Source organism: Lynx rufus, unplaced genomic scaffold, assembly GCF_022079265.1.
Source record: "Lynx rufus isolate CCGP_SWC_20201006 ecotype Redwood Valley unplaced genomic scaffold, mLynRuf1.p SCAF_19, whole genome shotgun sequence".
NCBI classification, from domain to species: Eukaryota; Metazoa; Chordata; class Mammalia; order Carnivora; family Felidae; genus Lynx; species Lynx rufus.
The window spans coordinates 14980641-14996830 of record NW_025814833.1 but is presented as its reverse complement, the minus strand read 5'-3'; the positions used below and the strand labels follow the sequence as shown (position 1 = coordinate 14996830).

General features: G+C 45.3%; 1 long non-coding RNA gene across 1 annotated transcript in view; it reads right to left on the bottom strand.

Annotated features, from left to right (window-relative positions):
* Positions 1-590: 590 nt before the first annotated feature.
* LOC124513891 (uncharacterized) overlaps positions 591-16190 on the bottom strand; it is a 68786-nt gene continuing 53186 nt past the window's right edge. Inside the window, exon 4 of the long non-coding RNA XR_006962547.1 lies at positions 591-8530. This is a non-coding gene — a long non-coding RNA (uncharacterized LOC124513891). The remainder of the gene's footprint in view (positions 8531-16190) is intronic.

The following is a 16190-nucleotide window of genomic DNA, read 5'->3' as shown; positions in this document are numbered from 1 at the left end:
TGGGGGGTGAAACGGAGCTGCGGTTGGGTGCGGATGGAGGGGTGGGGGCTGTGGTTGGAGGGGCGTGGGGAGTCGAAGCCACGTGCAGCCTGGAGGGTGGGAAGGGCGGTCTGTGAGATGGGGGTGGAGCGTGCAGCTTGTGGGGTGCTGTCACCCCGACCTGCTCTCCCTGTGCGAACAGGGTCCTGGCAGGCCCGCGCCCGACATCGCCTGCGCCCTCCTGCCCTCCTGCCCTCCACTCTGCTTAGGTAAGTGCGAGAATGCCCTTGGGCAGCCGTTTCCCCATGGCCTTGTAAACCTGCTTCCTTCTGGGAAACTGAAAAATCTGCCCTTAGAGGAAAAGGCGCCCTATTTCCTATTTTCCTTCCCAGCCAGGGAAGGGACAGTCTTTCAGCGGTCTGTTTTATGAAAACAGAAGGTATTTTTCAACAAATGTAAAATACTGAATATGCATCTTGCACATTCTCACCCCATCCCCCCACCCCCCAACACGCCTGGGGCCATCTCCCTGAGAGTCACTGGTCTGGAATCTTCTCACCTGCCAGGTCCACGCCCCCCCACCCCCCCACCCCCCACCCCTACTTTCCATCCCCTTAGCAAATACTTTCCTAGATGGTATATTCACCTAGGAACTGTAATTCTGAGGTCTCCTGCATTTCTGTCCCCTTGCTAGCTGTGTGGCAGCTGAAGTACTCTGAGCTAATAACATCAACCTCACAGAGCCCACTCATTTACTCCCGCATTTGACAGGTCAACTGAGCACCTCCTCCCGTCGGGCCCCGGGCTACGTGCTGGGAATACATCAGCGAACACGGCAGGTGCCTTCCTTACATTCATGAAATCTGCCACCCAACTGGGGATGCGGACAGTAAACTAATAAATCCACAGAGGGTGGTAAGTGTGTCCATGTAAGGAACACGGCACAAGGAGAGAGAATATAATAGATTCAGATTTAGGTTTGTGAGGTCAAGAAAGGCCACTCTGAGGGAGGGACATGAAAGCCGACCCTGAAGAATAAGTATGAAATACGCCAGGAGCGAGGTTTTGGGCAAAGATCCTGAGGTGGGGAGGGTTCATATTTTCTAGAAGAGGCCATGTGGCTGGATAGCGGGAGTGAGGAGGAGACTCCACACGAGTCTGGAGAATCAACCAGGCGGCTCTTAATGCTGTACATTCTATGGATTTGAACCAATGTACAGGGACACGCAGCCATCATCGACGTGTCACACAGGGTCGCTGCACTGCCCGAAAAATCCAGTGCTCCGGCTACTTCTCCTCCCCTGACCCGCAACCCTTGGCCACCACTGATCTTTTTCCCGTCTCCACGGTCTGGCCTTTTCCAGAATGTCCTATAGCTGGAAATCCTACAGCACGGAGCCTTTTCAGACTGGCCTTTTCACTCAGTGATAATGCATTTAAGGTTCTTCCATGTCTTCTCATGGTTTGGTAGCTCGTTTCTTTTTAATGCTAAATAATATTTCACCGTCTGGCCGTACCACAGCTTATTCACCCGTTCACCTGCTGAAGGACATCTTGGTTCCTTCCAGGTTTTGGCAATTCTGAACAAAGCATCACCGCGTTGGTCTGTTTTGAGGGAAGTTCACTTGTTGCCTTTTGGGACCCTCATGAGCAGGAACAACGGACTAGATCATACGTGAAGCACCATCAGGAAACCAGAGAACAAATTATTGGAGACTCCTGAGTGTGCTTCAGAGTCATTCACAGAAGCGATCGGAGATATTGTTAAGAAAAGCGACCTCCCTGCTTTTCTTCTAATACCAGAATATATGGCCTACCGGGGAAAGCATTTTCGTTCCGTTCTCAGTCCCCAGTCCCTAGAAATAAATGGCAGGTAAACGGTAAATGCTCCACGGGCATTTTTAAAATATATGAACGGATTTATGCTCTCCATGGCATTATTCTGTCTTTTTAAAAATAACATTCTTATTGAGGTACAATGCACATACCATGATGTTCACCCTGTTACGATGTACGATGCAGGGGTTTCTAGTCGATCTGCAAATTTGTGCATCAATCCTCACTATTTCCAGAACCCTTTCTTCACCCCCAGGGGGAAATTCACAGCCCGCGGAGAGACGAAGTGGGTAGCACAAAGTAAATGCACAAAGTGCAACCGGGCCAGAGGCAAACCGGGGAGCTCGCGTCAGGAAGCTGAGCATGTCAGCTCGGTCAACCGGCAAGATGCAAACAGCCTCTGGCTTTATCAAAAGCTTCGAGTACAGAGACCCTAGGAGATGATATCAACGGCTAGAATAAGTGAACACTGCGCCCCATCTGACTTCCACAATCAGACTGTGACAGTCTTTGATGGTGAAAAGCACGATCCTGTTTTCCAGTGTCTGCATTATCTCATAACTGTACATGTCCCGAGAAATCTCTGATACTCTGTTAAACACAGTGTTCACGCTGGCACTCGCCGTGGGGCTTAGTGGCCCAAGGAGGGAGAGCCTGTTCCAAAAAAGGAACCTCCTATATCATCTGAAAGGGACAGATGGGAGTTTCTGACCCTGGAAAGCCCACTGGTCACTCTGAGCGCAAGATGAAAGTTAATTCCTGACAGTGGCCTGCGAGAACCAATGCAGTCTGAGCCCTTCCCCTTCGCCACTGTTATGGCTTCGACTCCACCTACCTTCTCCCTTTCTACCTTCCTCACTCCAGCCACGCTCCTCCCCCTGCTGTTCCTCAACTGTCGCGCCCAGCTGCGCATCAGGGCCTTTGCACGTGCTGCTCCCTCTGCCTGGAAGGCTCTTCCCTGAGATATTCTCATGGCTCGCCTTTTGACCACCCTTCGGATCTTTGCTAAAATGCCATCTGCTTATTCAGGTGGTCTAAAATCTAATGACACCACTCTTCCTTCCCTGTTTTATTTGTCCCTTTGCACTGCCCGAGACCCTAGTTCTTAGCTATTTATCTTACTGCTTCTCTTCTAATACCAGAATATACTGTCCAGGAGGGGAAAGACTTTTTTTAAGTTTATTTACTGATTTATTTTTAACTCATCTCTACACCCAGTGCGGGGCTCGAACTCACGACCCCGAGATGAAGAGTCACGCACTCTTCAGACTGCACCTGCCAGGCCACGAGGGGAAGGACTTTTGTTCAATTCCTGGTCCCTGGTACCTAGACAGGTCAGATAAGCAGTACATACTCCATAAATATTTTTTGAATACATGAACGCATTTATGCTCTCTATGGCATTACATTTTCCTTTAAAACAACATTTTTTAATTGATATAATTCATATACCACGATGTTCACTCTGTTAAAATGTACAATTCAGTGGTTTTTAGTATACTGTATCTGCAAATTGGTGCCTCAATCCTCACTGATTCCAGAACATTTTCCTCACCCCGAAAAGAAACTTCATACCCTTTAGCAATCACTCACCACTTCCCCTTTCCCCAGCCACTGGCAACCACTCATCTACTTTCTGTCTATGGATTTCAATATTCTGGACATTCCTAACAAATGGGATCATAAAATATAAGGCCTATTCTGTGTGGCTTCTTTCCCTTAGCATCATATTTTCAAGGTTCACCCATGTATCAGAACTTCAATTCTTGTTTATATTGACATATTTCACACATCATCTTAAAGTGCATAATTCAGTGGTTTTTAGTATATTCACAAGGCTGTGCCACTCATCAACGCTAATTTCAGAATGTTTCTTCATGCTCAGAAGAAATCCGACTTGTTAGCAATTACTCCCCATTCTTCCTACCCCCCAGGTCCATTATAATCCATAGTCTACAGGATTATGTGTACTCCCTTTCAGTATAGGAAGGAGCAGAGTGGTCTTTTAAAGCCTCATTCCCCCCAAATATTCATTATTTAACCTAATGGATCACTGGAAGACCTTCCTCCAAGGACTCGTCTTTATTTGAACTGACTAGGAGTTCCTCTAATGCTAAAAAAAAAAAAAAAAAAAAAAAATCTCTTCTTGAGGGCACTGGCCAAAAACATTCACTGGAAAGTGTTTGGGGCGGGGGATGCCTAAGGCGAAAGGTAACCTTTGAGGGAAGTTTACCAGACTAACCACAAAGCTTAACAGAATCGGTTGGGCCACCACAGTCCACAGGAGCTTCGAAAAGTTCTGACATATTCCTGGGAATCTAGAAGGCCAAGTACACGTTTAGGGCATTGTGCATGCTCAAGAAAGTGTGAGGAAGCCCTAACTTCCCAACCCTGGCTGACCTTGAGGCTAGTGAAGGTTACTACAGACTTGTAAACTGCCTGACTGAATGATGAAAGCCACACACACACTGAGTCTCTCGGAAATGACCGGGAGATTGATGCGTTCCAGGCACTGAAGGAAATCTCTGTCCACCATTTGCCGACCACTAACTAAGCTAAGCCTTCAGTGGCCATATACAAAAAATAGTCTTTGCAGAATTAATTCAGAGAAGTCCTAAATAAACGATAACTACAACAGGCAGCGACAACGGAGCCTGCCAGGAGGGGAATCTGATTTCCAGAGTTGCCACATTATGATATTCACAATGTCCAGTTTTCAGTAAAATTTTACGAGGCACGTGAAGAATCTAGAACGTATGGCCCATGTATGGCGGGGGGGGGGGCGCGGGGGGCAATCAAGAGAACTGTCCCTAAGGAAGCACAGGCATGGGATTACTAAAGACTTTTACCAGATATGTCCGTAGAGCTAAGGAAATAATGTCTAAAACGCAAAGGAAAGACTCGACTCGAACACGTAAAGTGCTTGCAACTCATCACCCACCTTCACAACGAGGAAAACAGAACCAGTGACTCTTTCTGGATATGTCACAGAACTGAGCTCATGGGACAAACCACACCCCAAACCTGAAGGAGCTGGGGATTCTAGAAACCACAGGTTACCATGAATGCAACTCAGCAAACCCGAGGCAGTAACTTACATGGCAGCTTCCCTGACCTGCTGGGGGGGTGGTGCTGAGCATGGACTGGCCTGAGAGAACTCCTGGCAGGGGGGCCATCTAAGGTAGCCCTTCCCTCCACCATCATGGTGTCTGCCTCTAGAATCCTCACCAGGTTTTCTTGGTAACGATCAGAGCAAAATTGCCTCCTGTTGGGCCAGGGAGAGGTGAGAGGTAACCATTTTGAAAGAAGCCAAGAGCATTCTCCACAAGAAAGGCCTACCCAGCAAGGGAGAAGCCTCCCTGGACATGGGGTGAGGGAAATTCCCAAACTTCAGGCCCCCTATAGCCTTCCTTCTTCACATAAGGTGGGGGAAAAAAGCTGAGAAACACCGGAGAAGATCCCAGCCCAGGGGGACAGGTACACTGAACGACTGAGACCTAATCCCAGGATTACAGGATGCTTCTCAGTCCAGACCTGAGCAAACATCAACAGGGCTCCTGCCGAATAGCAGTGGATTACTGCTCAGAGAGCGCCAAGGCTCAGATTCTACTTAAGAAGGGTTGTCTAGGGAAACGAAAGATGCTGGGGGACAAAAAACAAAGACACTCGTGGAAACTGAATCCTCTGACACTACAGGTACAGAAAAGAGTAAATAAAGCATTATCTCCTAGCCAGATAAAAATAACTCTCATACGAACGGCCAATTTACTCCCTAACACCTGATAATTCATGACTGGCTTTCAACAACAACAAAAGTTACATGGCATGACACAAGGGAAGAAGAAACGATCTGAAGGGACAAAGTGGGTGTCAGAACCAGGTTCAGTCAGATACGGCAGAGATTGTGAAATCATCAGATGGGAAATTAAAGAAGTAGGATTCATGTGCTAAGGGCTTTAATGGAAAAAGTGGACAACATGCAAGAACAGATAGTGTACATATAATAACGGAGAGACAGAAACCCTAAGAAAGAATATAAAGGAAATACAAGAAACAGAAAACACTATAACAGAAAAAGTCTACATCATCTGATGGACGCGTCAGATGATCGGAAAAGGCTGGGGATAGAATCCGAGCACTTGAAGATAGGTCAATAGAAACTTCCCAAACTGAGTTGTAAAGAGAAAAAATAATAAAAATTGGGACAGACTATCTATTAACTGTGAGGCAATCACCAAAATACAGCACATGTATAAGGAGACTGTCAAAAGCAGAAGAAAGAGAAAAAGCAACTATTTGACATAATAATGGCTGGGATTTTTCTAAAATCCGTGACGGAAACCACAGCACAAATCGAGGAATCTCATAGAACGCCAAACAGAATAAATGCCAATACACACACGTACACAGACAGGCACGCGCGCACTCACACACCTAGGCAGATCATATTCAAATTGCATAAAGCCAAGGAAAAGTCTTTTAAAAAGTCAGAGAAGAAAAACATCTTACCTAGAGGGGAACAAAGGTAAGAATTCTATCGGACTTGCTTCAAAAATCATGCAAGCAAGGAGGGTAGCATGAAATATTTAAAGGGTTGGAAAAAAAACCCCACCAACCAAGGAGTCTATATCCAGAAAAACCATCCTTCAGAAGTAAGGGAAAATAAAGACTTTGTTGGTGTAGTAGTCTGCTAGGGCCGCCAAAACAAAATACCACAAACTGGGGGCTTAAACAACAAAATTATTTTCTCTCAGTTCTGGAGACTGAAAGTCAAAGATCAAGGTGCTTTGATCAAGGTGCAAAGATCAGTGCTGCCTTTTCGGAGGCCTCTCCGCTTGGCTTGGAGATGGCCGTCTTCTCACATGGCCTTACCTCTGTGTAAGTGCCCATCCCTGGCGTCTCTTCCTTTTCTTACGAGGACGCCAGTCATACTGCAGCCGGGCTCCACCCTTATCACCACGGTGGACATTCATCACCTCTCTAAAGGCCCTGTCTCCAAATACAGTCATGCTGGGAGTCACGGCTTCAACATATCAACTTTGGAGGGGAACACAATTCAGTCCATAACGTTCAGGCTAACAGAACTGAGAGAACTGTCGTTGCGGGTAAGCGTTAAAAGCTGCTCTTCAGAGAGAAGGAACATGGCGTTGGTCAGAAATTTGGATCTACGTAAACGAAAGGAAAGGGGTCACAGAAGGAACACGTGAAGATCAAAATCACGTATTTTATTTTTCTTAGTCTTACTTAATCTAATGGACGACTGTTCAAAGGAATACCGGCCACAACATACTGCGCGGTGATAGCAGGTAGGTTAGTGCAATAAACGTAGCAGTGTTAGTAAGGGATGGGGTGAGAGGCTGCGAAGTCCGTTACGCCCACGCTGCAGTGTCATCTGAAGGCGGACCTGGACTGGTTGGAGACTTACGTCGCGCAGTCCAGGTCTAGGGAAACCACCAAGAAGTTAAAGAGAAATATAACTGATACGCTGAGCGAGAAGAGAAAATGGAACAATAAAAAATGCTCAATTAAAAGAGAGGGCAGAAACAGGAAGATTAAAAAGAACACAAAGAATAAGTGAAGCAGGTACAAAATTTTCACGAACATGGTGGATGTAAATCCAACTGTGTCAGTAATCACTTCAAAAGGGAGTGGTCTAGATACGCCAATTGCAAGAAGAGACCGTAAGGGTAGATGCAAAACAAGACCCGGCTATATGCTGTCCACAAGAAACCCAATTTAAATATAAAAACACATATGCATTAAAAGTAAAAGAGTAGGGCAAGGTGAACCGAGCCGGCACGAGTCAAAAGAAAGCTGGAGTAGCTACGTGAATTTCAGACAAAAAAAGGCACTGGAACAAGAAACTTAGCAGGGGTAAAGAGGGTATTACATAACAAGGGAGTCAATTCTCCAAGAAGACACAATAATCTCTGAAATATACGCACTTTACAACAAAGCGTCAAAATACAAGAGGCAAAAACTGATAAAAATGCAGAAATAGATAATCCACTATTAATGTGAGGGATTTCAACACTCCCTCTATTAGTAGCTGACAGATCCAGTAGGCAGACAAGCAGTAAAGAGATAGTTCAGCTCAACAGAACCATCAATGGATGGATCTGACACTATTTTTAATTTTTCCCAGCTTTAATTATAATGGACAAATAATATTGTATATACTTAAAGTGTGCAATACGATTTGATATACGTAGACACTGTGAAACGATGACCACAATTAAGTTAATTTGAACGCATCCGTCACCTCACACAGTTACCTTTTCCGTGTGTAGCAAGAAGGCTTCAGATCTATTCTCTGGGCACCTGCGCCTTGCAGATTCGTTCTTCCCTCCTTCCAGACCCTAGGCGTCTGCCACCACCACGTTCCGCCAGATCTTCCAAGATGTTCCGAGAAGCAGCCAAGCCTGATCCCTCTCTTCGTATTTAGTGGAGCTAGAGGTACTGGGGCAGCGCTGTAGGTCTTGCGCCTGATATTTATTCAATCCAGAAACCTGGAGCAAACTGGGTCGCAATAATCAATACAGGTTCTATTCTGTGAACGTAGATCACGGCAAGCTGAAGGAAGAAGGTGCAGACTTCGAAATGAAATGTTTCACCATAAAGCTGCTTACAACGAAGGTCTTCCAGAAGACATCTGCACAATTTGCCACTTATCCAGGAAATATGTCCCCTCTAAATGCACAGAATCACTAAATATCTGAAACCCGAAAAAAAGAAAAATAATTATACTCTCTTAGCGAATGTCAAGTATACAATACAGTATTATTAACTGCAGTCACCACACCAAACCTTACATCCCCAGAACTTTATCTTTTGACCAACATCCCCTGATTTCCACCCCCCCGCCCCTGGCAACCACCATTCAACTGTTTCTGTGAGTTTGACTTAATTTTTTTACATTCTACATATGAATGAGATCATATAGTATTTGTCTTTCTCTGTCTGGCTTATTTCACATAGCATAATGTCCTCCAGTTTTACCCATGTTGTCACAGATGACAGCAGATATATATATCTCACATTATACATCTCTCACATTACATATATATATGTACATATACATATATATATATATGTCGGACGTCTGTAGATGGGTGAATTCTCTTTATCTATTCATCCATCTACAGATGCTTAGGTTATTTCCATGTTCTGACTACTGTGAATAATGCTGAAATGAACACAGAGTGCAGATATCACTTCCAAATACTGATTCCATTTCCTTCAGATATATACCCAGAAGTGGGATTGTTAGATCATATAGTAGTTCAATTTCTGATTTTGGGGGGAACCTCCATACTGTTTTCCACAGGGGCTGCACCAATTGACATTCCCACCCCCAGTGCACGAGGGTGCCCTTTTCTCCACATCCTCACCGCCTGTTCTCTCTCGTCTATTTGATAGTAGCCATCCCCACAGGTGTGAGGTTGCTGGAGAAAGGGAAATTTCCCCCTTCACCTCTGGGTTCTTTTGGCTGGTTGGCCGAATAATCAAAATGACACAAGATAGAGCAATCGGAGAAAACCGAATTTAATTATATACCTACGGAGAATCCACATAAACATAAGAGATTCCAAAGATGGGCAAAATGACGTACGTACGTCATCCTGAACGAAGGAGAAAGGGGTAGGGGTCTGAGACTTCTAAGGGAAGGAAAGCCATTCACGGGAAAATGAAAAAAAATAAATGGGAAACAAATGTTTCCTGAGCCATAAAGACACAACAGGAAGCACAAAGGAATTTTAACAAACACTTTGCTAGGTCTCTCCCTATCTACCACGCCGACTTTGCATTACACTGTGATTATAGGGATGGTATAGCTCTGTTCTTGGACGAAGTCCTCTATCTAAATTCTTTTAGGCAGTTCAAAAAGAGGTAAAAAGAAAAAGCTCCTGGGTCTTCTGTTCCTTAAAACTAATCAGCCTGAATTAATCCTCATGCCAGAGAGACACATTTTGGGGTGGCAAATTTTGCTCCCCTAGAAGGTGGTATCTCATTGTGGTTTCGATTTGCATTTCCTTGATGATGAGTGATGCTGAGAACCTGTTCATGCACCTGTTTTCCGGGAAACTGTCTATCCAGGTCTTCTTCTTCTTTTTTTTTTTTTTTGAGAGAGAGAGAGAGAGCACAAGTGGGGAAGGGGCAGAGAGAGAGAGAGAGAGAGAGAGAGAGAGAGAGAGAGAGGGAGACAGAGAATCCAAAGTGGGCTCTGTCCTGTCAGCACAGAGCCCAACATGGGGCTTGAACTCACAAACCGTGAGATCACGACCTGAGCCGAAATCAAGAGTCAGACGCCGACTGAGCCACTCTGGCGCCCTGGTCCAATTTTTAACCAGTTACTGGTTTGTTCACTATTGAATTATGTAAGTTCCTTACATATTTTAGACGTTAACCTCTTATCAGATATATGGTTTGCAAATATTTTCTCCTTTTCATTCTGTTGATGGTTCCCTTCACTGTGCAGAAGCTTTTTAGTTTGATGTAGTCCCCCTTGTTTATACCTGCTTTGTTGAATGTGCTTTTTGTGTTGTGGTAGGGTCCCTTCTCTAAGGAAAGAAAAAAAACCTCAGAGCAACCTGGCTATGTGCATACGTGACACTATCGCTCATGACCTTGTAACATGAGATCACTTAATCAGACTGCATGTTTGTGTGTTACCATATATGGAAGACAAAGAAGTAAAAAATATATATATAAAACTATGCCATATGGTATTCAGGGATCAGTTCTTCGGGTACCAACCTAACTGAGTGGTGCCGGCACGAATAAAGTTGCTTCCTGGAAAGAAAAGCCTCAGGGTCATGATTCTCTGTGAGAGAATCCTGCTCTATTACTTGGGGGCTCACCCGGGATTCGGAGCTGGTGCGTTTCCACCTCCTTCGCCACCGGGATACGAACCTCGGAGTGCCGGGAGAGGTGCCTCGCTGGGGCGAGGACCCCATGTGCGTCAACGGAACCCGTGAGGCCCAGGAACCAGCTTAAGGAGCGCCACCCGTCAGACTGGTAAGAACCTGGGTTCGTTTTGGCAGACCTGCCCCTAAGAGGCAGAAGGGGAGCCTGATCACCTCCGAGTTGCCCTGGTAGTTCTACAAGGGACGAGGAACGACGCTGCAACTCTAAGGCGCTGGGCACTGGGTGGCAGGTTGGAGGTGGTGGGATGTTGCTATGTGACTGTGTGTGGGGACTTGTCTCTCGTTCGTTTCCTGGGTCAATGACTACGATAATTAGAGCCAACTGTCTCTGGCTGGTCTACCTCAGAACGGGGACTTTAAGGAACATTCCCAAGCAGCTGCAAAACTCCCCTTGTTTCGGGGAAATTCCCTGACTTTTCCGAACCGACGTGGACTGCCTAATTCCACTAGCGGAGAACAAAACAAAACAAAAGAAACCTGGAGTCTGCTGCTCTGTCTGAGCGGACAAGATAAGCTGGGAATTCTCTTTCTCTGCCTTCTGCTGGCACCTCGCCTCTTCTGCCTTCTCTTCCCCCCTCCTGTTTCTGCACCACCTGGGGGGCGGCCTGCACAACTGGCTCCTCGATGCGTCAGACACCATCAGCTCCCCCTGCCCCCCTAGATGTCCTGGAGCCAAGATCACCAACTTCAGATTACCCTACCAACTGGTCCAGGTAAAAATTAACCATGGGGAACAAACGGTCTTAAGTGGACCCAAGTAACATGTATTGTGTTTAAGCTAATTTAAGTTTGTTGGTTTGAGACAATGTTTGTCAACATTTAAAAAAACAACAACTTTTAGTCTACCTAGATTTGCTGAAGGTCAAATAAGCTCATGTTATCTCTGTTCCAATTTGTTAGCAAAAAGATGACTTAAAGTAATGGTTAACTTTATCTGTCTCATAGTTTTCATGGGTAATTGTTAAGACAGCTTTCAAAGTCTTTGGTAATCTAAAACATTAAAGTTTTTGCTTGCATAACAAATTGGGATTAAATTCATTGGATATCTAACAAGAGGCTAGAGCACTAATTACTAGATGCAGGTCCGTGCTTTTGACTTGTTGCGGAAATACCAAGGCTATTTGGATCTGTTGAAAAACTGCTTTGTGCTTAATTGATTCATAAGTTTGCCATCTAAGAAATTCTAATGTAACAGTTCACAGTTGGTTACTACTTAGTTTTCACTGGAGACTAAGGTTTCTAAGAGTTAAAATTCTGCTAAATGTAGTTAAGAATAAAATTTTTTTAAAAAAGAATAAAATTTAAAAACAACTCTACGTGTAAAGGAGTAGATATATAAAAAAATATAAGAAATGGAAATTTTTTTTTTGTTAAAGGTTAAAAAAAAAAGGAGGAATTTTGTCCTAAATGAGACTGGTTGTTTAAAAAAAAAGGCTTAGGTCAAAATCTAAAAGCAAAGGAAAGTTGTTAAAAGTTTGCCAAAAAAAAAAATCTTAAAAAAAACTTTATATATGGTCGGGAGGTCTAAGGTAAACCTTTAAATTACACTGATTTCACCACTATCTTCAGATACAAAATAAAACCCCGGTGGCCTTCCTGGAAAGGTTAAGGGAGGCTCTCATTAAATATATGGTTATCTCCCCTAACACCCTGAGGCTGAGAGGATTCTAAAAGACAAATCTGTCACTTGATGGGCCCCAGATATTCAGAGAAAACTGTAAAAACTGGCTGTTGGTCCGGAAGGGACCCTGGAGGAGCTCTTACGAGCTGCCAATTGAGTATATTACAACCAAGATCAAAAGGAGAATAAGAATAAAAAAAAACACACAAACAGAAAAGCAGGCTTAAAAAAATCTGAGGCCTTAGTTGTGTCAGACTGGACTTCCGGAGGTCCTGGCACCAAGTGCCATTTATATGGCTGTTCAGAGCACTAAAATGAGAATGCCCTCAGAGGGGACAACCAAAATGAAAACCTCATAAGCCGTGCCCCTTGTGTGGAGACAGTGACTGGAGATCTGAATGCCCTCGGAGACCTCTATCTGTGAGGGCTCAGATAACCAATGTCCCTGGAAGGGACTGACGGGGCCTCGGGCTCTTCACGGTGGCTCCCCTAAACCAACTGTCTATCAGAAACCCAGAGCCTCGGGTAACTCTAAGTATAGAAGGAAAACTGGTTGATTTCCTTCTTAACACCAGAGCTACCTTTTCTGTCCTCCTTTCCTCTCCAGGCCAACCGTCCAAACGCAGCATGACGATTAGAGGCATCTCCGGAAAACTTCTCTAAGTTTTTCTCTCAGCCCCTGGGATACATATGGGAAATTTTTTCTCATTCTTTCTTGATAATACCAGAGAGCCTTACTCCCTTGCTAGGAAGGGACATTATAACTAAATCAGAGACTACAGGACTACTAATTCCAGAACAAATAAACAATTGTATTATGAGTTTTGGAAAATTACTGGATATTGCCTTAAGGTTAGACTGCCCATCTCATTTAGGCTGTAGATACCAGGGTTCAGGAAAATAGTTTGCCTGCTACATCAATTATTAACGGAGACTCAATCCCACCTACTCTCCGCCCAAAAATAAACTGGGGTCTGACTCCTAGACACTGTCTCCCTCCCTTGAAATGGTTACAAACAGAGCAGGGCAATTACTATTACCAAGCTCACAGAGCTTAAAAAAAGATCATTAAAACACAACATTAGGCCTTTCGTTTAAGGAGGGACAAAACTTATCAAATGGCCCAAAGGATGTTTGCTGGAAAAAAAATCTGTCAAGGACAGTTATGCCAAGTAGTATCAGCCTGTGAAGTATGTCTTAAAAACCATCCTTTCAACCACAAACTTGCTCTCCCAGACAACCCAGGAACTGGAGACTATCCAGGAAAGACTAACAATTAGGTTTCACTCATGTGCCAAGGTCAGAGGAATCCCAACATCTGTGGGTACGGATTGATACTTTTACGAATGGAGTAAAGGCCTTCTCCCCCAAGACAGAAAAGGCACAAAAAGTAATACAAGTTCTGCTTTATAAAATAATACCCAGGTTTGGCTTACCTAAAAATTTGCAAATGAATAATGGTAAATGGCTGCCTTGACGCTTTCTCTAGAACTCCTGGCTCTTGGAAAAGTTTTACACCCCAAAATAAAGCAGACTGTCTGCTTATACTCAGCAAAACTCTAAATAACACCTCACAAGCATTAGATGCTTGAAAAAACATTTTTTTAAATTAAGTTAGGGCCGAACTCTTGGAAGCAGAGCCACCACGGACTACTTACTGCTCCCGCTCCTCCATCACCTGGGTTATGAGAGATGCCCTGACGTACGTTATTTACAAAGCAGGGTCTCTCCTAGATTGTCTGACAGCTTTGGAAACTGGGGACATCATCTTAAGATGCCACCTCGTTGGCGAGTATAACCTTGACATTTTTCTCTTGGGGCCTGCTAATGTTTATGCCGCCTCATGCCTGCCAGCCTCCCTGTAGAACCACACCGTGGGCCACTTGACCGACCCTCGGGCAGACTCTAACTGCTGTGCCCCCACACCGTCCCTTCTCAGCTTGAAGAAGTCAGAGCGGTCATTACAGGCAGTTACAGGCCCTGTTCCAGGGGAGGAATGACTAGGGAAAGGGGTAACATTAGGCAGGGGGAGGTAAGGGACCTTCAGGGGGGCAGACTGCAGCTGCAGGTGGGAGGCTAAAGAAGCAGACGGGGTTCTCCCTTTATAAAATCCTTTATGGGTGCCGTCCCCCCATTATCAAGGGCATGTGGGGGCGTCTAAATGAGATGGGCAGTCTAACCTTAAGGCAACAGATGGCGGGGCCCTTGGCTCTACCCTAACCACCTTTCACCGCTGGGTTAGGGAGCGATTACCTGCGAGTCTGACCACAGACGCTCATCCTTTTAAACCAGGAGACGCAATATGGATAAAGGAGTGGAACGTCCAACTCCTAAAACCCCTCCGGAGGGGCCCGATCACTGTCATTTTGTCCACCCCTACTGCAGTAAAGGTGCCTGAGGTGGGTCCCTGGATTCATCACAGCAGAGTGAAGCCGGCATCTTGAAACTGGGAGTGCGTTCCTGATCCAACAACACCATGCAAGCTGACCATGCGGAAGAAGCAATCTGCAACTCCAGAGGCTTGGGGACACTGCATCCCTGCTTCAGTCACTCCGGAAACTGACTAATCTATGCAGGGCAGAAGCTTGGGGAATCGACGGTCCGGTGGAACAAATAGACTGTCCTTGTTTTCTAGATCTGTTTCCTTACTGTGATGCACTGCCGCCCCTTGTTTCTCACTGTTATTGTGATTCTGACTCTACTTTTCGCCGTAAGATTGGCAGAGGCCGCCCCGGCTGGCTGGAAGTGTGGTGAGGGGTTTCTGTTAGCACTCACCTTCCTTTTGGGGACAGGATACTTCGTGGTACCGACATGGGGAAACAATGGCCATAAGAAACTAGAAAATCAGATCCCCACAAACCGTATAGTAAAACAAAATACCCCAGTTCTACTACCAGGGTTTGGGTCCTCAAAAAACCCAAACCCTTGCCTGGTGGGGAAAAAGTTCATCGTCATCTCTGTTAAAAACTTACCATGCCTAGGCCAAAGATATTATAACTCAACCACCTGGAAAACCCAGTGGTGGGGGACCCCAGAGCACCTTGAGCCAGATCCCCACCCCTTGTCCGACTTCTCTCATCTCTGAGAGGCCTGGGACAGTGTCCACGCAGCCATCAAATGGCAGGCCCCAGGGGGACTAGACTGGATATGTGGAAGGACAGCCTATACAGCACTTCCCTCAGGCTGGTCACGGTCATGGGTGCTGGGAACTCTTCGTCCATCTTTCTTCCTGCTCCCACTTGCCAGAGGGAAACAATTGGGAGTCCACGTGCATGGGGACAGGGAGACAAAAAAAGTGGTGTGTCTTACAAATTGGCAATTAAAAAGATGATAAATGCCCGCCCCCCCCCCCCCCGCAGCATATAATCCAGCATTATGGCCCTGCCAGCTGGGCAGAGGTTGGGTCCTGGGGCTACCGCACTCCCATTTACATGCTAAACCGCATCATCAGACTGCAAGCGGTTATAATAATTATAACCAATAAAACTGCCAGAGCTCTTAACTTACTAGCCAAGCAGAAAACCAAAATACACAATGCTATCTATCAAAATCACTTGGCCTTAGATTACCTGCTTACTTCGGAGGGAGAAGTTTATAAAAAGTTTAACCTAGGCAACTGCTGCCTACAGGTAAACAATAATAAAAAAAGTCATAGAAGAGATCACAAATCAAATGAAAAGAATTGCTCATGTCCTCGTCCAGACCTGGAATGGTTAAAACCCCAGGGAGTTATTTGGAAGATGGTTTTCAACTTTTTTGGGGGGGTCAAAACTCTCATAAAAATTATCCTCCTCCTAATTCTGGAAGGTTGCTTAATCCTACCCTGC